Below are 19,947 nucleotides of genomic sequence, written 5' to 3' on the forward strand. Positions count from 1 at the left end.
AGACAGCCTTGACTTGCAGAAACCAGCGCACACACCTAATCTCCTTTTTAGCTGAACATTGTGTGACAAAGAACAAGACTCAGAGGGATGACGGACGGCCCAACAGGGCCAATCCAAGAAGACTACACCTCAGCCTGAACCAACCCGAAGACCCGATCTTCTAGAATCAACCTACTTTCTGTTCTGTATATGAGACATGTGCACTCTGTTATCTGCGCTTTTTTCTGCTGGTTCCTTAAGAACCGAATGAAATGGGCCCGTATACGTTGTACCAGATATCTTTACTCATAATTAAACTGTCACTTGTCATACAATAGACCACCTTGTCTGAATCGATCCTTGACCGGCTCACCCTCCTACATATCCCATTATTAACAGAAACTTGGTAGCAGAGGGATGGTTTACTAACGACCCAGTCCAGAGTGGTTGATGTGGGTGTGAGGGGGCGAGTTGGTGAAAGGACGGTTCCCGGAGGACAGGTGAAAACCATTCGGGGGTGGACAACAATTCTGCTCAACTCGGGAAACTGATCTCTGGTCGACCACAAAATAAGGTAAGCAAAACCTGTTTTATCAAACTTTGCATATTGTCGAATAGTCATACCAAATTACGATCAGTAGTACCGAGTGTGGGTAAGAATTTTTGTGTAAATTTTACGTAAATAATGGACTTGAAATTGACAGTGAAGTAAACATATGTGGTAATTAGAATATCCCGATAGTCCGGCATGAGAACGGTCCGGTGGCAGACACCGGTAAGGGATGAGTAGTAGTTAGAATATTCTGATAGTCCGGCATGAGAACGGTCCGGTGGCAGACACCGGTAAGGGATATTTAGTAGTAGACCTAATATTAATAGAATATTCTGATAGTCCGGCTGTGAACGGTCTGGTGGCAGACACCAGTAAGGAATAAAATATAGTCTAGGATAGATTTTCACCGATAGTCCGGCTAGTGACCGGTCCAGCTGTGTCTGGTAAGGTGGTCTATTATTGAGTATTGATGTGACCAGGATTATATTCTATGTATAAGTGATATTCGTTCGGGCGTCTGAAAAAGGGCGTGATCAGTTTTATCATTAACATCTGAGTATGATTCGATCATTCATCTGCAAAAGATAAATCCAATTAGTGTTTTAGATAGAACCAATAGCCGGTAGTGTCCGGTGAGGTTAAAATCCAATAGCTGGTAGTGTCCGGTGAGGTGTCTACAATAGATTAATGTATGATTAAGATATGTTGGACTGAAAAGTCCGCTTTGTGTTGTGGCCAGAATGAATGTGATAAATGTACTAATGTGTGATGTCATAGAATAAGATGTTCTAATTGAACAATTGTGTTTAAAACTATGTCCATGTAATAATATTTGTGTGTTGACTATAGACTAAATGTAAACGGCGTTTCACAAGTCCCTGATATTATTACCATTATTTAAAATTATTGTGAGCAAAGTATTTCCTAAATTCAAAAAAAAAAAAAAAATAATCTATTATCCAAATTGTTAAAACATAGTTTATGTTGATAATCATTTCCTGAATTGGGGGCTCGTGTTTAATCATTAAAACATTATTGTTTAAAATTCTGGATATATGACGGAGAGGCTCTGAGTTAAGACAGAGTACGAGTAATAGTGTCTCCTAAGAATACATCACTGGCACGAGCCAGTGACGGGCTAAGTATATCCAAAGAGTGTACAAAATATTTCTAAAAAAAAACACGTCAAATCAGCACCTAAGACAGGTGGAGGAGAGGTTTGGCATTACACACAAGTTTGGCTCTGTGTATAGGCCGCAATCGCAGGGCCTTGTGGAACGCTGTAATCAAAATCTGAAAGCTAAGATAGCTAAAGTGTGTGCAGGGACCAAATTGACCTGGGTGGAAGCCCTGCCCCTGGCACTGATGGCCATGAGGTCCTCACCAGGTGCAGGGACACATCTTTCACCCCATGAAATAATGACAGGTAGAGTAATGCCAGGGCCACCAAGAGAGGGAGGTCATATGCCCCCTCTTGATGTGCACCAAATAGGGATGTCTGACTATGTGAAGAAATTGACGGAATTGTCTGCAGCTCTCTCCAAACAGATACACCGTGTCGCAGAGAGGGAGCTGACTGACGTCCCGGAACAACCAAGGGTAAAAGTTGGGGACTGGGTAAGGATCAAGGTCCACAAGAGAAAGTGGGCTGATCCCAGGTGGACTGGACCGTACGAAGTGAAGGAGGTTACTTCACACTCAGTCCAGGTCAAAGGTAAATTAGGCGCACCTTGGCACCACCTGACACATTGTACACCAGCCCCAACCCCTGCCAGAACTCTGGCTGAAGTAAGAAGTGATTTACTCACATCCAATTCGAATTCAAATTCTGACATCCCTCCCGTCTGATCATGTGGAGGAGACTCCCATCCTCAGATGATAGGGACACTAGAGTAGCACCATGGGCTAGAAGGGCTAGGAGACCATGGGAAAGACTGGGTTGTTCTGGCCCATTGTTTGTCCTAATTATAGTCAATGTTGTTTTGACATTGGGAGTAATGATATGGGCAGCCCAGCGTATAATCACTGACCAGGAACAGACTACCCAGCTAAACATCACCAATGCTTCAATATTCTCGGATACGCATGTTCTGTCTAAACGTCAAGTTCAGAATAATGACTTTGAGTGTACTGCAGAATTGATTAGGTCAGCTACTCTGTGTATCCCGCCTAACGCTACTACCACTGTTATACTTACCTGGGGTGTTATTGGAAGCCCAGGTGGCGGTTATGGTACTCATGCAATCAGTTGGTCTAGATCAGTGTGGTACATGACAGAAGGGGGGTATAATAAATGGACGTGGAAGAATTTAGTGGCAGAGACTGGTCCTGACTGGTCTAGCTGGACAGTGCATCAGATGGCACTCCTGTGGCGGAGCAGGTTGACGTTAACTAAAGTTACAACTGGTTTGAAATTGGTAATCAAACACAGGGAAGGTGGTATGACTTATGACCTCCATTGTAACTTTCCTTTGTGGTCTGATCAGCCTCATTGGAAAGCCATTTGGATGGAGAATCTAGGGTAATTTGTAATACTGATATTAAGGTAATTTAATACAAAAATGCAGTGAAATTTACATTATAGTGTCAATATATTTTCTCTGATGAACGTGGTGTGAAAATTTAGCTAGGATAAGTTTTATTTATGGTAGACTCATGTTAAGTATTTGGGACATATTTTGAGCAAACAGGGCAGGGAAGAAATTGAGATATTTGTGTTTGGTTTTAACACCTGTATATAGGGGGTGCCATTTGAATATTTAATTTGTGGTCATGGGTAATACGGTTTGTTTTTGTTTTTATTTTTTAAGGTAAATTAATTATAGTGGGGTTTAATTAACCTATATAAGGACTTTAGAAAGTGCCACCATAGACATGTTTTTCTAAAAAAAAAAATCCATGAGTTTAGATAAAGCCAAACAGTGAGACATTTAGTTCAAATTTGGAAACATGAGAAAACGAGCTACAGACAGATAAGGGGAAAAGGCAGACAGAAGAGCCCTCCCCTGCACTGCAGAGACCTTGAAGGTTGGAGAGCAGAGAGGATAAGTTTTAAAAGGGAGCCAGGACGAGCAAAGATAACAGAATGTGTAGATAACAGTTACTGAGTGGAGACAAAAGGGAGAATTGGACATGTGGAAAATGAAAGGGGCGCTCCTACATGATAATGTCAGAACAGAAGGATAATATACTAATCTTACCTAAGTCATTATTTAGAGTAGGTAAGGTTGTTACCTGGGCAGAGCCAGGTATCAAAAGGGGGATGGGTAAATTGTGGTCTAGGATAGGATGGGGCCTATTGGATAAGAAACTAAATATATAATCAGATAAAACATATGAGAAACTGTTTGTTAACCAAGCCTGTATGTCCAGGATTTTATGCATTACAGGTGAACTACAGGTGAAGTCACTCAATCCAGTCCCAGAGGCTTGTTGGGGGGACCATACAAGGACTCCTGGTGACAGCTAGCTGAAAGAGCTACCCGGATTCATATCGCACGGGGGAGGGTAGGACACATGACACTGTCGAACAAAAAACAGTGTTCGAGAGGAGAACTGGAATTAACAGAATTCCGGGGGCCATCTCTCGAATGAAGTAACCCTCCCTGTCCTGTCACCCCTGTTTTTGTTCATAGAAGTGAAGATGTGTCTGGCTCTTGCTAGTGATGTGTTCTCTGGGAGAGGGTGGGGCTTTACAGGAGTGTCAGTGTACCTGTGTAATGGGGGAGGGTGTCCATATGGGGATTACATGATAACCAACTTGGGACAATTCTAGGATTGGAGAAGAGGGTATTCTTATAGCATAGGGGATCCCACAAAGGTGGATAGGTTTTCCAACATATGGGGAAAACCTGGTAGCACTGTTGAACTTTGTAAAGGTGATGAAATCCTACTAACCATCAAAACTATTAAGCTCTCTGATGCAGGCACTTACACCCTCGGACTACAAAGGACCGGGACAGACACGATGGATGTGTTTTCTATTAGGGAGCTGCCAAAACCAGAGGTCCCAGACGAACCAGGGCCAGACACACTCCTCTACCACCCCTGGACCGAACCTGCCACCTACCACCACTGTGTTAAAAAATCCTATTCAGGTAATTAATGTTAGAGACTACACAGCTATTGATCAATTAGGCACTGAGACTGGGTTTGATGGTAGGGACAATTTGTGGCTGTCTTATATGAGGTGCACAGCTAAAACCCTGAGAAGAAAGGACTGCACTATTTGTAGTCATGCTAGACTTGTTCTGGCTACACACCCATTTGCTATAGGAGAAGGAGAAGGGTGGTTGTGTATTCTGAGAGGTTTTTACCAGGTTCAGCCCAATTCAACCCTCTGTTCCTCTTTGAGCCTTGTGTTTCCTACAGTACCTCCTCATCGGGCCCCTTGGGGTGTTAAGGCATATGGGGGCAATTACAGTTGCATCACGGGTACAGGTAGTGGCATGGACTATGGGAGATTGCCTGAAGCTGATTGCAGCAGTAACATAACCATTTATGCCACTTGGCCAGTTACAGGCCTAAACCAAACTAGTGGTCTGGCTGATGTGTGGTGGATATGTGGACCCAAAAGAGTACTGAGACCCATTCTTAGAGGAGACTGGCAAGGTACGTGTGCTCTGACCAGTTTGATAATTACACTGACCATTGTTGATGTTACTTCTGAACAGCTGTTGGGTTTTGTATCCAGGGGACCTGAAAACATTCCATCCCATGGGAGACATAGATGTAGTGCTCCATGGACAGAGGATGTAGTTGACATACACACTAACCTGTTGGGAGTGCCAGTGGGGGTTCCTCATGAGTTTCAGGCCTTGGGTAGGAATGATGGACTCTGGCACTTACTACCTATTATAGGTCCAGCCATAGTGGATGCTAGACGGACTGCATGGATCAGTTATATCTACTATAATCAACAGCGTTTTGTGAATTACCCCCGTGATGCACTCACTGGTCTGTCTGAACAGCTTGAGGCCACATCTAGGGTTGCCAGACAGTCTGCAAGATGTTCGGTGAACAATGTTGCACGTATATTCCTAATAACACCACTCCAGATGGTGGTATAGCTAAGGCCTTTAATGGGCTTGGTGCACTATCTGCTGAGATGAGGACCATGGCGGGGGTGGAGGAGTCTGGACTGTTCTTTTGGTTGGGAGCCTGGTTTGGTAAGTACACTGGTATGGTGGTTACTGGATTTCTGACCCTAATTCTTGTATTTGTATTATTGATGTGTTGTGCTGCTTGCATCATACCGTGTTTTAAGAAGTCTGTTACAGATGTGACTCTAACATGTTTAATCCCATTAATGACTACGGATAACCCCAGTTGTAATTGCTCTGCCTGGGATGCTGTCTATCCCATGACTAAATCTACTGCTAGGAAACCATTGTTTTCCAACAAGGTTGCCAGGGCACATTTCACCTGTGTCAAAATGACGGGAGGCGGTACTAATGTGGGACAGGTTCCTGGGAATTGGTGTCTGGATACAATCAACATTGTTGGGAGTTTCAGTCCAATATCCAGAGCAGATGTGAGGTGGTGGTGTGGCAACACTGTCCTGTTTGATAAATTACCCTCCAATACTACTGGAAGCTTGTTACACTTGTTACTCTCCTTTTGCCTGTTTCTATCTACCCTACAGAGGCTGGAGACCTCATCCTTAGGGTCCAGGGGGTGAACCCTGAATATTGGAGGGGACGTTCCAGGCGTGCCACCACCCCATCTAGTGGTGATCCGACGTACATAGACGCCATTGGAGTCCCAAGGGGAGTTCCTGACGAGTACAAGTTGGTGGATCAGGTGGCAGCTGGGTTTGAGTCCTCCATTTGTTGGTGGTGCACTGTTAATAAAAATGTGGATAGAATACATTCCAGAATCGCATTGCAGTGGATATGCTACCGGCAGAGAAAGGTGGAGCTTGCACTATGTTTGGTGAACAGTGTTGTATTTTCATCCCTAATAACACAGCCTCCGATGGTAGCTTGACCGTAGCCCTAGAAGGTTTGAGGACTCTTAATGGTAAAATGAAATCTCATTCTGGGATTGATACCTCAATGTGGGACTCCTGGATGAGTGCCTTTGGTAAATATAAAACCCTGGTCTCCTCCATTTTGGTCTCCATTTCGGTGTTCGCGGCCATTTTGGTTCTCTGTGGATGCTGTTGCATTCCATGTATCCGTTCCCTCACCACTAGGGTTATCTCTAGAGCTATTGACCTTTCCCCCCTTTCCCAGATGTTTCCTCTGCTTGCTAATGACCTGCCCGAATTTGAGGATGAGGTTGAGAGTGCCTACTAGGTTTTGTTTTTCTTTTCATGAAATGCTATGACTGCTGAAATAAGGGATAATGAGTGACACCCTAGTGGGTGTCAAAAAGGGGGGCTTAAATTTCACATCATTTTCTTTTGTTCTGTTTTTCAATGAGCTGTTGTTCTCTTTTGACATGAGGGTTGCAAGTTCCTAGGTGGCTGGTAGCCAATCTAGTACATAGTGGGATCGAATGGAGAACATGAAGGTATTTTCAACTTTGTAATTGTTAGCCTAGTTTATGTCACATCTCTTAGGAGATGTGAAGAGAGGGAATCACAAAACTTTTCCTTCTGGGAAAAGTTTTCTTGTTGTGTCTGGATATAGTTAGGTTGTGTCACGTCTCTGGGGAGACGTGAAGAGAGGGATTTGTAAGGAAGTGCTATTTCTTATGCAGGTGACCAGCCTACTGCTATTACATTGCTATAACTGAGACAACGTATTTTCACAGTAAAACATGTTAGGTCCCATACAGGATAGCTCCCACACCCACACACACAGCACACACACATTACACACACTAACTGCCGAGGACACACAGATAAGACATACACCCACACATTGGGAGGAAGAGACAGCCTTGACTTGCAGAAACCAGCGCACACACCTAATCTCCTTTTTAGCTGAACATTGTGTGACAAAGAACAAGACTCAGAGGGATGACGGACGGCCCAACAGGGCCAATCCAAGAAGACTACACCTCAGCCTGAACCAACCCGAAGACCCGATCTTCTAGAATCAACCTACTTTCTGTTCTGTATATGAGACATGTGCACTCTGTTATCTGCGCTTTTTTCTGCTGGTTCCTTAAGAACCGAATGAAATGGGCCCGTATACGTTGTACCAGATATCTTTACTCATAATTAAACTGTCACTTGTCATACAATAGACCACCTTGTCTGAATCGATCCTTGACCGGCTCACCCTCCTACATATCCCATTATTAACAGTATCCTACCTTCATTACCTACTTGGGCCCTGCCGCCCACGTTGGCTTGCCTATCTTACAACTCAGAGAGCTTGCAAGTACAGCTTTTGAGGCATTAAAAGTTCACAACGCTAAGAGCACTAACCACTCGGTTCTGAAGTCTGACCAGGAGCACTCACTCCAGTTAGAGGGTGCATTATCAGGTATTGGAGCGTTGAGAGATGATGTACAACAACAGTTTCTACCACGAAACCATGATTCCAATAACCTCCGCGGTCGAAATAACGGTAAAGTACATCACCATCAACATGACTACCGCTACAATCGACCTGTTCGCTAAGTTCCTGCAACCAACCCACAAAAAGTGTCAGAGCACAAGGGTAACCAAGGGTTGAAGGACGATCAAAACGTAGACCAATGTTCTCCAGAAGTTCCACTATGGGAAGAACTGAAGCGAGAACGATTTGAGAAAAGGGTAAAAGATAAGTCACAAGGACTAGATGAGGAATTACCGGACACCAGGTCCGCAGGAATTAACACCCATAGCAAGGATGTTAAAGTTCTAATTTCTCCCACTCTCATTCAAGATATCAATCTCTACCAGAAGGTTATCATTAGCATCATCTCTAACAGCTACACAAAGTCTAGACATATGCGCGCAACACACATCCACAAAAAATATATATAATTCAGAAAATAGCAGGATAATACGAATTAATCACTGATTTGTTTTGTTAATGTATTATGATTAACTTGAGCAAATTAAATACTTTTTCTAATAAGTTTAATACATTTAGTTGATTTCGTAAAATGTTATATTGTTAAATTCCATTTTAGTCTGGATTCTGTGATTCCGTCCGCATTCTCTGCAACGCAGATTTTATAGGGCCCTAGGAATTAGGGGAGGACTGAAGGGGTAGTCTTAAAGGGCTTCTTAGGGCTGCAATCCCGTTAACAGGATGATATGACAACAGCCAGTGAAAGTGCAGGGCACCAAATTCAAAACAACAGAAATCTCATAATAAAAATTCCTCAAACATACATGTATTTTATACCGTTTTAAAAGTAATCTTGTTGTTAATCCCACCACAGTGTCCGATTTCAAATAGGCTTTACAGTGAAGGCACCACAAACGATTATGTTAGGTCACCACCAAGCCAAAGAAAAACCATTTCTCCAGCCAAAGAGAGGAGTCACAAAAAGCACAAATAGAGATAAAATTAATCACTAACCTTTGATTTTCATCAGATGACACTCATAGGACTTCATGTTACACAATACATGTATGTTTTGTTTGACAAAGTTCATATTTATATAACAAATCTGAGTTTACATTGGCGCGCTACGTTCACTAGTTCCAAAAACATCCAGTGATTTTGCATAGCCACATCGATTCAACAGAAATACTCATCATAAATGTATATGATAATATGTGATATACACATGGAATTATAGATATACCTCTCCTTAATACAAAATCCTCATCGTCTAAACTATGGGTTAACTTGTTGAATCTAGGGGGCACTATTTTCATTTTTGGAAAGATAACGTTCCCAAAGTAAATGGGCTATTTTGTCAGGACCAGATAATAGAATATGCATATAATTGACAGCTTATGATAGGAAACACTCTAAAGTTTCCAAAACTGTAAAAATATTGTCTGTGAGTATAACAGAACTGATATTGGAGGCTCTCAGAGTGTTTTGTGCGTAAAAGACAAATGCGGCCATTGTTTCTCTCTTTCCTACTAAGAAGCCACCTGTCCCAGTTGATATATTATCGAATAGATATTTGAAAAACACCTTGAGGATTGATTATAAACAACGTTTGCCATGTTTCTGTCGATATTATGGAGCTAATTTTTAATATTTTTTCGGCGTTGTCGTGACTGCAATTTCCGGTCGAATTCTCAGCCAAACGTGAAGAACTAACGGAGTTATTTCGGCTACAAAAATTATATTTTTGGAAAAAAGGAACATTTGCTATCTAACTGGGAGTCTCGTGAGTGAAAACATCCGAAGCTCATCAAAGGTAAACGATTTAATTTGATTGCTTTTCTGATTTTCATGACCAGGTTGCCTGCTGCTAGCTAGGCATAATGCTATGATAGGCTATCGATAAACTTACACAAATGCTTGTCTTGCTTTGGCTGTAAAGCATAATTTCAAAATCTGAGATAACAGGGTGATTAACAAAAGGCTAAGCTGTGTTTCAATATATTTCACTTGTGATTTCATGAATATAAATATTTTCTAGTAATATTTATGTCCGTTGCGTTATGCTAATTAGTGTCAGTTGATGACGATTCTCCCGGATCCGGGATGGGTAGATCCAAGATTAAGTTACCACCTTCTGCATCCTCGGATGGGTCATGGTGTATTAGGAATATTGCTCTCACAATAAGATAGCTCAGACCAATCAGCACTCCTGTAAAGCCCCACCCTTTCCCGGGGAACATATCATCAGCTAGAGGCCAGCCCATACTTTCACTTCTATTAATGCACCCCCACATAGGGTGGGGTCAGGGAATCTTCGATAGAGAGGTAACCCTCCGAACTCTATTGGTATTTGGTTCTTCTCCTAACTCTGTGATTGTTCAACAGTGTCAGTGTGTCTTACCCTCCTGCAATGTGTGATATGAACCCAGGTAGCTCTTTCAGCTATTCTCACCGCGAAGGCCGTCACCAGGAGTACTCGGTATGGCCCCTCCCACGTGGCTGCTTCCAGTCCTTTTGCTTCCAGACCCAGTCTCCTGGCCCAATCTTGTGGGTAATCTCCTTCTGTAGTTCTCCTGTAGAGCATAAAACCCTTGACATACCGGTTTGGTTAATGAACAGTTTTCTCATGTGTTCTGCTAGTATATCTTCAACTTATTTGCCTACTTGTTCTGGTCCCTAACTCTGGCCTTCTATTTGTGCTACCTGATTAGCTAAACTGCCCTCCATTATTTAAAGAAATAGCTCCTAGTAAACCAACTCTAGGGATAATATCTTGACCTAATATTTCAGTTACCATAATCGTGTCCGCCAAGTAAGTTAGGAACACTATATACATTTACATTTTTTATTAGTTTATTATCCAATAGGCCACAAAGTGTCCTATCCTAGGCCACGTCCTATCCTATGCCACAAATACCTATCCCCCTTTGGTACCTGGCTCTGCCCAGGTATCAACATTGCCGCATATCTAAACAATGACTTAGGTAAGATTAGTAAATTATCCTTATGTCTGCCATTATCATGTAGGAGCGCCCCTTTCATTCTCTACATGTCCAATTCTCCCTGGGGCATTAAGGTCATGGCCATCCTGTAACAATTCTCTGTCAAGTGTCTTATCTACTTTAAGAGTTATCTGTGCTGCTTTGTATGGTCTTATATGTCTATGTGCTTGTCTATGTAAACAGTAACCTTTCTCTCCTGTCTTATTTCACAGGCACTAGTCAAAGCTACTATTTCGGCCTGTTGTGCCGAATAATTTCTGGGCAATGTTTCCATGTTTAACATCTTAGTTCCTGAAGCCAACTAAGCTTTCATTCCCCTTTTGTCTCTACTCAGTAACTTTCTCATAACAGTCAGTAACAGTCAGTATCAAATATTTGTTACCAAATATTGACTAAGTGTCTCACTGTTTGGCATTATCTGAACTCATGGAGTTTTAGAAAAAAAACATGTCTATGGTGGCAATCTCTAAAGTACTTACATAGGATTGAGATAACCTTAATCAACCTATCAATAATCCCGAATAACAACAGATGTCATATATCCCTGTCCTGTTGGCCTGGATTAGGTTCTAAATACTTAAAACAAGTCTACCATTAATCAAAGGCTACGCCATTTATTTTCTTCTCATTGGTTCAAATTACAACTATGTCAAATAACTATGAACTCAATTTACCTTAAAATCAGTATCACAAATTATCCAAATGGCCCTCCCATGAGGCTGATCAGACCACAAAGGAAAGCCATGATAGAGGTCAAAGGTCAACAACTGTCCCATCTTTTGGCTTCACCTTTATGAAGTGTTCCAGCCTTAAAAGTGACATGTAAAATCGCCAAAATGTATAACCTACATCCGTCAATCCATAAGAATAAAAACCACATTTCAATAGGCACAACTCTATCATAATTATCTCTCCGTTATTATTTAGAATTCGTTAGATTTAGGTAACTGTCTCTTCTATGATTCAGCATTTTAAATACGACTCCATTCTCAATATGTTATTCCAGCGGACCATTTAGGCAAGACAACGTATTCCATCGAAATCGCCCCGCTATTATTTAGAATGGATTAGTCTTTCAATTTAACCTAAACAAGCTATTAAAACGTTCAGTTTATATTTTAAACAAACACTAACTAACCGTATCTCTCCTGGCAAAACATACCAATATTTGAATTACAATCAGAATTAATTTTAGTCTATCGATGCATAGGCTGAGATACAAACCCGAGTCTCCCGCGTTATAGGCAAGAGTTCCACCCCTCGACCACCATCACTATTGGAATGACGGAGCCTCCCCGCAAACAACCCTATTATTATAATTGTCTGTCGTCGCAAACTCCGGCACGCACTACCGAGACCATTCCCAGAAAATAGCCCTAATTTAAAGGTTCAAGCGTTTCCCCAGCGAGGATTCTCATTAATCTCGCTCTCCTTGTCTCTGCCTCCCTCTTTCTCTCCCGATTTTCACGCCTGTCCTTCCCCTTAGTTGAATGACAATTTCGGTGGTTGTGTCCTACCCGGTCACAATGTTTACAGGGAGCCTTACACTCCTGGGCGAAATGTCCTGTCTCATTGCAACTGAAACACCGCTTCTCTCCGTCTCTGTCACCGTGTTTCTCTGTTTTTCCCCTTCTGTTTAAAATCTTTCCTGCCCTTTCCCCAAGAGCGGCGATGAAATATTCCGTTCCTGTCTGATCTTCCTTACTTCTTGTTTCCTTGAAGCCTCCTGTATGCTTATCTACAGTTACTCCGATAGTGACCATTAGGTACTGATCTCCTTTCTTTTCTATTTCTCCTCTGAGTCTGGCTGTAGGCACCTGCCCTTTTTCTCTCTGTTTTTGCCTTTGACCCTCTCTCCTATCCTTTTTGTCCTTTCTACAGTCTCGGTGATTGTGGCCCACCTTATCGCAGTGCATGCATGGTTCCTCACACTCCTTAGCCAAATGTCCTGACTTGCTACAGTTGTAACATTTTCTGTTCTCGGGTTCTATCCATTTTTCCCTTCTCTCTTGGGTCCCTTCCCCTTAAGGCCTCCTCCTTTCTTTTGACTGTCTCTATCCACTTTTCTCAATAAGTTTGCTAAATCCTGTCCTGCTTCCCCAGCCCGTGGGTTGAGAAAGGAAATTAGAGGATACTAACTAGCCTCCCTTTCATCTTCGTCTTCCAGCTACTCTGCTACTCCACTCTCCCCTGGGCTCTGGTTATGCGACTTCAGCCTTCTGGGTGGTAAAGCTCTGTCTCTACCTCTTTCCCTTACATCCTGTCACTTGTTCAGCCTACGTCCTCGTTCGGTTAAATTAGTTTCATGACTTTCCCTATGGTAGCTAGCCCTATCCTATCCTCATCCGACTCTACCCCTCCCTCTGCATCATCAGGATTCTCCCTCCGTGCTTGGTCTAACCGGGTGGGACATAATTTAGGCTTATGAGGGACCTTCAGAGGAGCCGTGGGAGTGATTGCTCTCTGTTGCTGGCAACATACATCTTCCTTCTTTTTCTTTTCTCCCTCAGCTCTCTTCCTCACCTCGGCTAACCATACCCTCGCTGTGTCTAGCCCCTCTGCCAGTTGTTTATCTGCCTTGTCTCCACAAACACTATTTATTTGTTTAATCATTGATTCCAGTTTTTCTATATTTAAACATCCGTCGAATCCGTACTTTTTCCTCCATTTCGAGGCAAAATAGGTGTTCCTCTTATCTTTTCCCTGCATATATAGTGGGGAGAACAAGTATTTGATACGCTGCCGATTTTGCAGGTTTTCCTACATACAAAGCATGTAGGGGTCTGTAAATCTTTTATCATAGGTACACTTCAACTGTGAGAGACGGAATCTAAAAAGAAATCCAGAAAATCACATTGTATAATTTTTAAGTAATTAATTCATATTTTATGAATAAAGATTACTGACCTTGTCTTGAAGACTGGGAAAAGCAATGTAGGTTGGATCTCGCCACCACCTCTGTCATGTACCAGATCACCACTGGCCTCTAATAAATCCTCAATTCAGAGGTCAGCTCTTTGTCTTACGGATCCTGGATCCGCCCGTGCACGGTTTTCAGCAGTTCCTTGGGACGACAGAGGCAGGTATTGAGATCCGTCTCGAAGGACCAAATTGTCACGAGAATTAGGTTCTCAATGTTCATAAACCAATTCATTTAAATTACTCCGTCTGTGACCAGGATTTGTAAGGTACTGGTTGGAATAAAAACAGACAGAGGCCCAGTCCACAATAGTCAAATGTTTTTTCACAGGAACGTTCTGGCGTGCACAGTACAAAGACCTTCATTTTATAGCGACACACATACTTCCACACAAAACATTAGGTATACTAAGCCCACACTGTCCTGCTAACCAGCCTACAGAGATTATGGGAGTCCATGAGATTAACTTCTTCCCGGCCTCCCTTAAGATAGGGAGAGACCCTTGGAAGTTCTCAGTGCCCCCAGCCAAGGTCGGCACCGAATCTTGCTCGGCACCGAATCTTGCTCAGACAGTCTGTTATCAAGATACTAGACATATTGTCACCAAAATATTCATTCTGACTAAGGACTACACTCCTGGATATATAATTCTACAGACTAAAACCACACACAGCATTAAAATAATCTAATGATTCTAATCAATTTCATATAATCATATGGTTTCAGAGTTATGGTTTCAGAGTGTAATATTCTAATAATGTATTAAAACATATCCCATTAACAACTACTGATCTTTGACTTCGGCAATGTCATTTACAAAATAGCCTGCAACACTCTACTCAGCAAATTGGATGCAGTCTATCACAGTGCCATCCGTTTTGTCACCAAAGCTACATATACTACCCAACATTGCGACCTGTATGCTCTCGTCGGTTGGCCCTCGCTTCATATTCGTCGCCAAACCCACTGGCTCCAGGCCATCTATAAATCTTTGCTCGGTGAAGCCCCGCCTTATCTCAGCTCACTGGTCACCATAGCAGCACCCACCCGTAGCACGCACTCTGTTATATTTCACTTGTCAACCTAAAGCCAGCTCCTCTTTTGGCCGCCTTTCCTTCCAGTTCTCTGATGCTAATGACTGGAACGAATTGCAAAAAGTCTGGAGACTCATATCTCCCTCACAAACTTTAAGCGTCAGCTGTCAGAGCAGCTTACAGATCATTGCACCTGTACATAGCCCATCTGTAAATAGCCCACCCAACTACCTCATCCCCATATTGTTTTTTCTTCTCTTCTTTGCACCCCAGTATCTCTACTTGCACATTCATCTTCTGCACATCTATCACTCCAGTGTTTAATTGCTAAATTGTAATTATTTCACGACTGTGGCCTATTTATTGCCTTACCTCCCTAATCTTACTTCATTTGCACACACTGTATATAGACTTTTCTATTGTGTTACTGACTGTACGTTTGTTTATTCCATGTGTCTCTGTTGTTCCAACAACTCTGTTGTTTGTGTCGCACTGCTTTGCTTTATCTTGGCCAGGTATTTCTAGTGCACAGCACCCTCTTAGAAGAAGTAGGAGGTGAAGATCTCCCGCACACGGATTGCCTTGAAACATTCTATACAGTAGCTTACATCTCCTCTGGCACATTGTGGCGAGCTGCAGATTGTGAGAGCAAAATTTAAAGATTATGTTATAATACTGTTATTGCATCAAATGGTTGTTTTATGGTATAGTATAGGGTTCATAGAACACCAATCTGTGCATGGTCTTCTGAGTTGGGCCTCTGGGGCATAATGCTGGTGGATTTACAATGCCTTTGGTGATAAAACCTAAAGACCACATTCCATAGCATGAGTTAGTGTTTGTGTACTGGAAGGTACCAGGGTGGAAATGGCTCGGGTATGGACAATTATTGTTTTTGGGGCCAGACCCTGGTTTCCACACGATGAGAACAGTCTTTACAGCAGATTCTGTCTGCTGTGAAATATAATTGTATTTAATACGTGTGTCCCATTCCACACATCTGTTGTTTGTCATGCAGACTAAGGGGGTATATCTTTGCTATAAAATATATTTTTATCCTTTGTGTCGGGGATCTCAACGAATCATCTAAGGGTGGTTCGTTGACCAGCCATCGTTATTGCAGAGCACTCACATCTGTCACGACTTCCGCCGAAGTCGGTTCCTCTCCTTGTTCGGGCGGCGTTTGGCGGTCGACGTCACCGGTCTTCGAGCCATCGCCGATCCACCTTTCATTTTCCATTTATTTTGTCTTGTTTTCCCACACACCTGGTTTACATTTCCCTCATTACTTGTTGTGTATTTAACCCTCTGTTCCCCCCATGTCTGTGTGTGAAATTGTTCGTTACGTTTATTGTGTGACACGTCAGGCTGGTTTATTCCGGGTATTGTTTTGAACCCGTGTTATTGTATTGTTGTACATTATTTTGTGTGACTAGGGCGCTATTCGCTTTTGCCTTTGGCTGGAGTGTTGTGACACTGTTGCGTCCGACTGTTTTGATTCTGTCAATTAAAGTGTGACTGCTCACTCATCTCTGCTCTCCTGCACCTGACTCCAGTTGACCAGTTGCGCTCACAGTCTGACAACATCATTCACTTATGTGTGGGGTGTGACATGCTTTCCTTATTAATAAGTTAATAAAGATTTAGTTTAAGTTTAACTCAAACTTGTGTGATAAGTGTGTCTCTCCTCATTTGATAATAAAGAAATAACCACAACATTTGGTGACGGGGATGGAACTTCAATCATCACTTGGTGACCGCTCCTGATGACCTGGGTAAATCGTGCACCAGGGATCCCTCAAACTTGGGATCTCAGGGAGACCACGCTCTGTGAACGGAGCAGCTGGACCCACCTAAAGATTTGAGAGGAAGCAAGATGAGTGGATACCACATCCCGAACATAGTTTTAAAAAAAAATTAAAAGAGGTGATCGAACCACACAAAGACGAGTTAAGAAAAGCCTCTGTTACGTAGGCTCTGAGTGTGGTCCTGTGTGAGGGGACACCGTAGAGACGTAAGCAGGGCCGAGTCAGTGGAGGATGATCTGAGAGTTGGTAGCCTCAAAGACACCTATCATTGGTTGGTTGCGGGCGACTTAGAGCCGTCCTTTTTATTTTTATTTATTTCACCTTTATTTAACCAGATAGGCTAGTTGAGAACAAGTTCTCATTTGCAACTGCGACCTGGCCAAGATAAAGCATAGCAGTATGAGCAGACAACACAGAGTTACACATGGAGTAAACAATTAACAAGTCAATAACATAGTAGAAAACAAAGGGGGAGTCTATATACAATGTGTGCAAAAGGCATGAGGTAGGCGAATAATTACAATTTTGCAGATTAACACTGGAGTGATAAATGATCAGATGGTCGTGTACAGGTAGAGATATTGGTGTGCAAAAGAGCAGAAAAATAAATAAGTAAAAACAGTATGGGGATGAGGTAGGTGAAAAATGGGTGGGCTATTTACCAATAGACTATGTACAGCTGCAGCGATCGGTTAGCTGCTCAGATAGCTGATGTTTGAAGTTGGTGAGGGAGATAAAAGTCTCCAACTTCAGCGATTTTTGCAATTCGTTCCAGTCACAGGCAGCAGAGTACTGGAACGAAAGGCGGCCAAATGAGGTGTTGGCTTTAGGGATGATCAGTGAGATACACCTGCTGGAGCGCGTGCTACGGATGGGTGTTGCCATCGTGACCAGTGAGCTGAGATAAGGCGGAGCTTTACCTAGCATGGACTTGTAGATGACCTGGAGCCAGTGGGTCTGGCGACGAATATGTAGCGAGGGCCAGCCGACTAGAGCATACAAGTCGCAGTGGTGGGTGGTATAAGGTGCTTTAGTGACAAAACGGATGGCACTGTGATAGCCTGCATCCAGTTTGCTGAGTGTTGGAAGCCATTTTGTAGATGACATCGCTGAAGTCGAGGATCGGTAGGATAGTCAGTTTTACTAGGGTAAGCTTGGCGGCGTGAGTGAAGGAGGCTTTGTTGCGGAATAGAAAGCCGACTCTTGATTTGATTTTCGATTGGAGATGTTTGATATGAGTCTGGAAGGAGAGTTTGCAGTCTAGCCAGACACCTAGGTACTTCTAGATGTCCACATATTCTAGGTCGGAACCATCCAGGGTGGTGATGCTAGGCGGGGATGCGGGTGCAGGCAGCGATCGGTTGAAAAGCATGCATTTGGTTTTACTAGCGTTTAAGAGCAGTCGGAGGCCACGGAAGGAGTGTTGTATGGCATTGAAGCTTGTTTGGAGGTTAGATAGCACAGTGTCCAATGACGGGCCGAAAGTATATAGAATGGTGTCGTCTGCGTAGAGGTGGATCAGGGAATCGCCCGCAGCAAGAGCAACATCATTGATGTATACAGAGAAAAGAGTCGGCCCGAGAATTGAACCCTGTGGCACCCCCATAGAGACTGCCAGAGGACCGGACAGCATGCCCTCCGATTTGACACACTGAACTCTGTCTGCAAAGTAATTGGTGAACCAGGCAAGGCAGTCATCCGAAAAACCGAGGCTACTGAGTCTGCCGATAAGAATATGGTGATTGACAGAGTCGAAAGCCTTGGCAAGGTCGATGAAGACGGCTGCACAGTACTGTCTTTTATCAATGGCGGTTATGATATCGTTTAGTACCTTGAGTGTGGCTGAGGTGCACCCGTGACCGGCTCGGAAACCAGATTGCACAACGGAGAAGGTACAGTGGGATTCGAGATGGTCAGTGACCTGTTTGTTGACTTGGCTTTCGAAGACCTTAGATAGGCAGGGCAGGATGGATATAGGTCTGTAACAGTTTGGGTCCAGGGTGTCTCCCCCTTTGAAGAGGGGGATAACTGCGGCAGCTTTCCAATCCTTGGGGATCTCAGACGATATGAAAGAGAGGTTGAACAGGCTGGTAATAGGGGTTGCGACAATGGTGGCGGATAGTTTCAGAAATAGAGGGTCCAGATTGTCAAGCCCAGCTGATTTGTACGGGTCCAGGTTTTGCAGCTCTTTCAGAACATCTGCTATCTGGATTTGGGTAAAGGAGAACCTGGAGAGGCTTGGGCGAGGAGCAGCGGGGGGGGCGGGGCTGTTGGCCGAGGTTGAAGTAGCCAGGCGGAAGGCATGGCCAGCCGTAGAGAAATGCTCATTGAAGTTTTCGATAATCATGGATTTATCGGTGGTGACCGTGTTACCTAGCCTCAGTGCAGTGCAGTGCAGTCCTGACACTGAATTGATCACAGTGGGGACTGGTGTGGTCTGTTTTGGTGAGGAACCAGTGTGACTGTGGGTTCTGTGTGGAGCACGGTACCTGGTGAAGTCCCATTGGATGGACCTTTGTGTGAAGGGTGTGAGCCCCAGAAGTTGTGAAATCCAATTATGTTAAATGTGCTAGCCAGTGATGGGTTCAGATTTCTGAACTTTAAATGATCATTAGTTATGCTAAATACATGAGGGGTGCCATAGTTGAGGGTCTACACCAGAAGTGAATGGTTATCTGTAGGAGGAATGTATGTGGTAGGTGCAATTAAGCTTGGAATGTACTGAGTGCAGGGAAAACGATCACGTGGCAGGCACCGATAAGGGTGGAGAGCCATGGATTAGTGATGAAGGGGGTCGAGGTCAGGTCACATTAAGGGAGAAGAAATAGTTTATTGCCCGTATGACTTAACTTCCTGCCTAATAATAAAGATGTAATGTTTAAAGAGAAGGAGGAGACTTGTGGTATATACAGTGAGGGAAAAAAGTATTTGATCCCCTGCTAATTTTGTATGTTTGCCCACCAACAAAGAAATGATCCGTCTATAATTTTAATGGTAGGTTTATTTGAACAGTGAGAGACAGAATAAGAACAAATAAATCCTGAAAAATGCATGTCAAAAATGTTATAAATTGATTTGCATTTTAATGAGGGAAATAAGTATTTGACCCCTCTGCAAAACATGACTTAGTACTTGGTGGCAAAACCCTTGTTGGCAATCACAGAGGTCAGACCTTTCTTGTAGTTGGCCACCAGGTT

The 19,947-nt window shown here is 43.2% G+C and overlaps 1 long non-coding RNA gene across 1 annotated transcript; it reads left to right on the forward strand.

Moving 5' to 3' along the window:
* The first annotated feature begins 243 nt into the window (after positions 1-243).
* On the forward strand, positions 244-3,651 carry LOC118942923. The gene is made up of 2 exons (XR_005038587.1): positions 244-1,850; positions 1,920-3,651. It is a non-coding gene; the product is annotated as an uncharacterized LOC118942923 (long non-coding RNA).
* The last annotated feature ends 16,296 nt before the right edge of the window (positions 3,652-19,947 follow it).

Source organism: Oncorhynchus mykiss, chromosome 21, assembly GCF_013265735.2.
Source record: "Oncorhynchus mykiss isolate Arlee chromosome 21, USDA_OmykA_1.1, whole genome shotgun sequence".
Classification (NCBI taxonomy): Eukaryota; Metazoa; Chordata; class Actinopteri; order Salmoniformes; family Salmonidae; genus Oncorhynchus; species Oncorhynchus mykiss.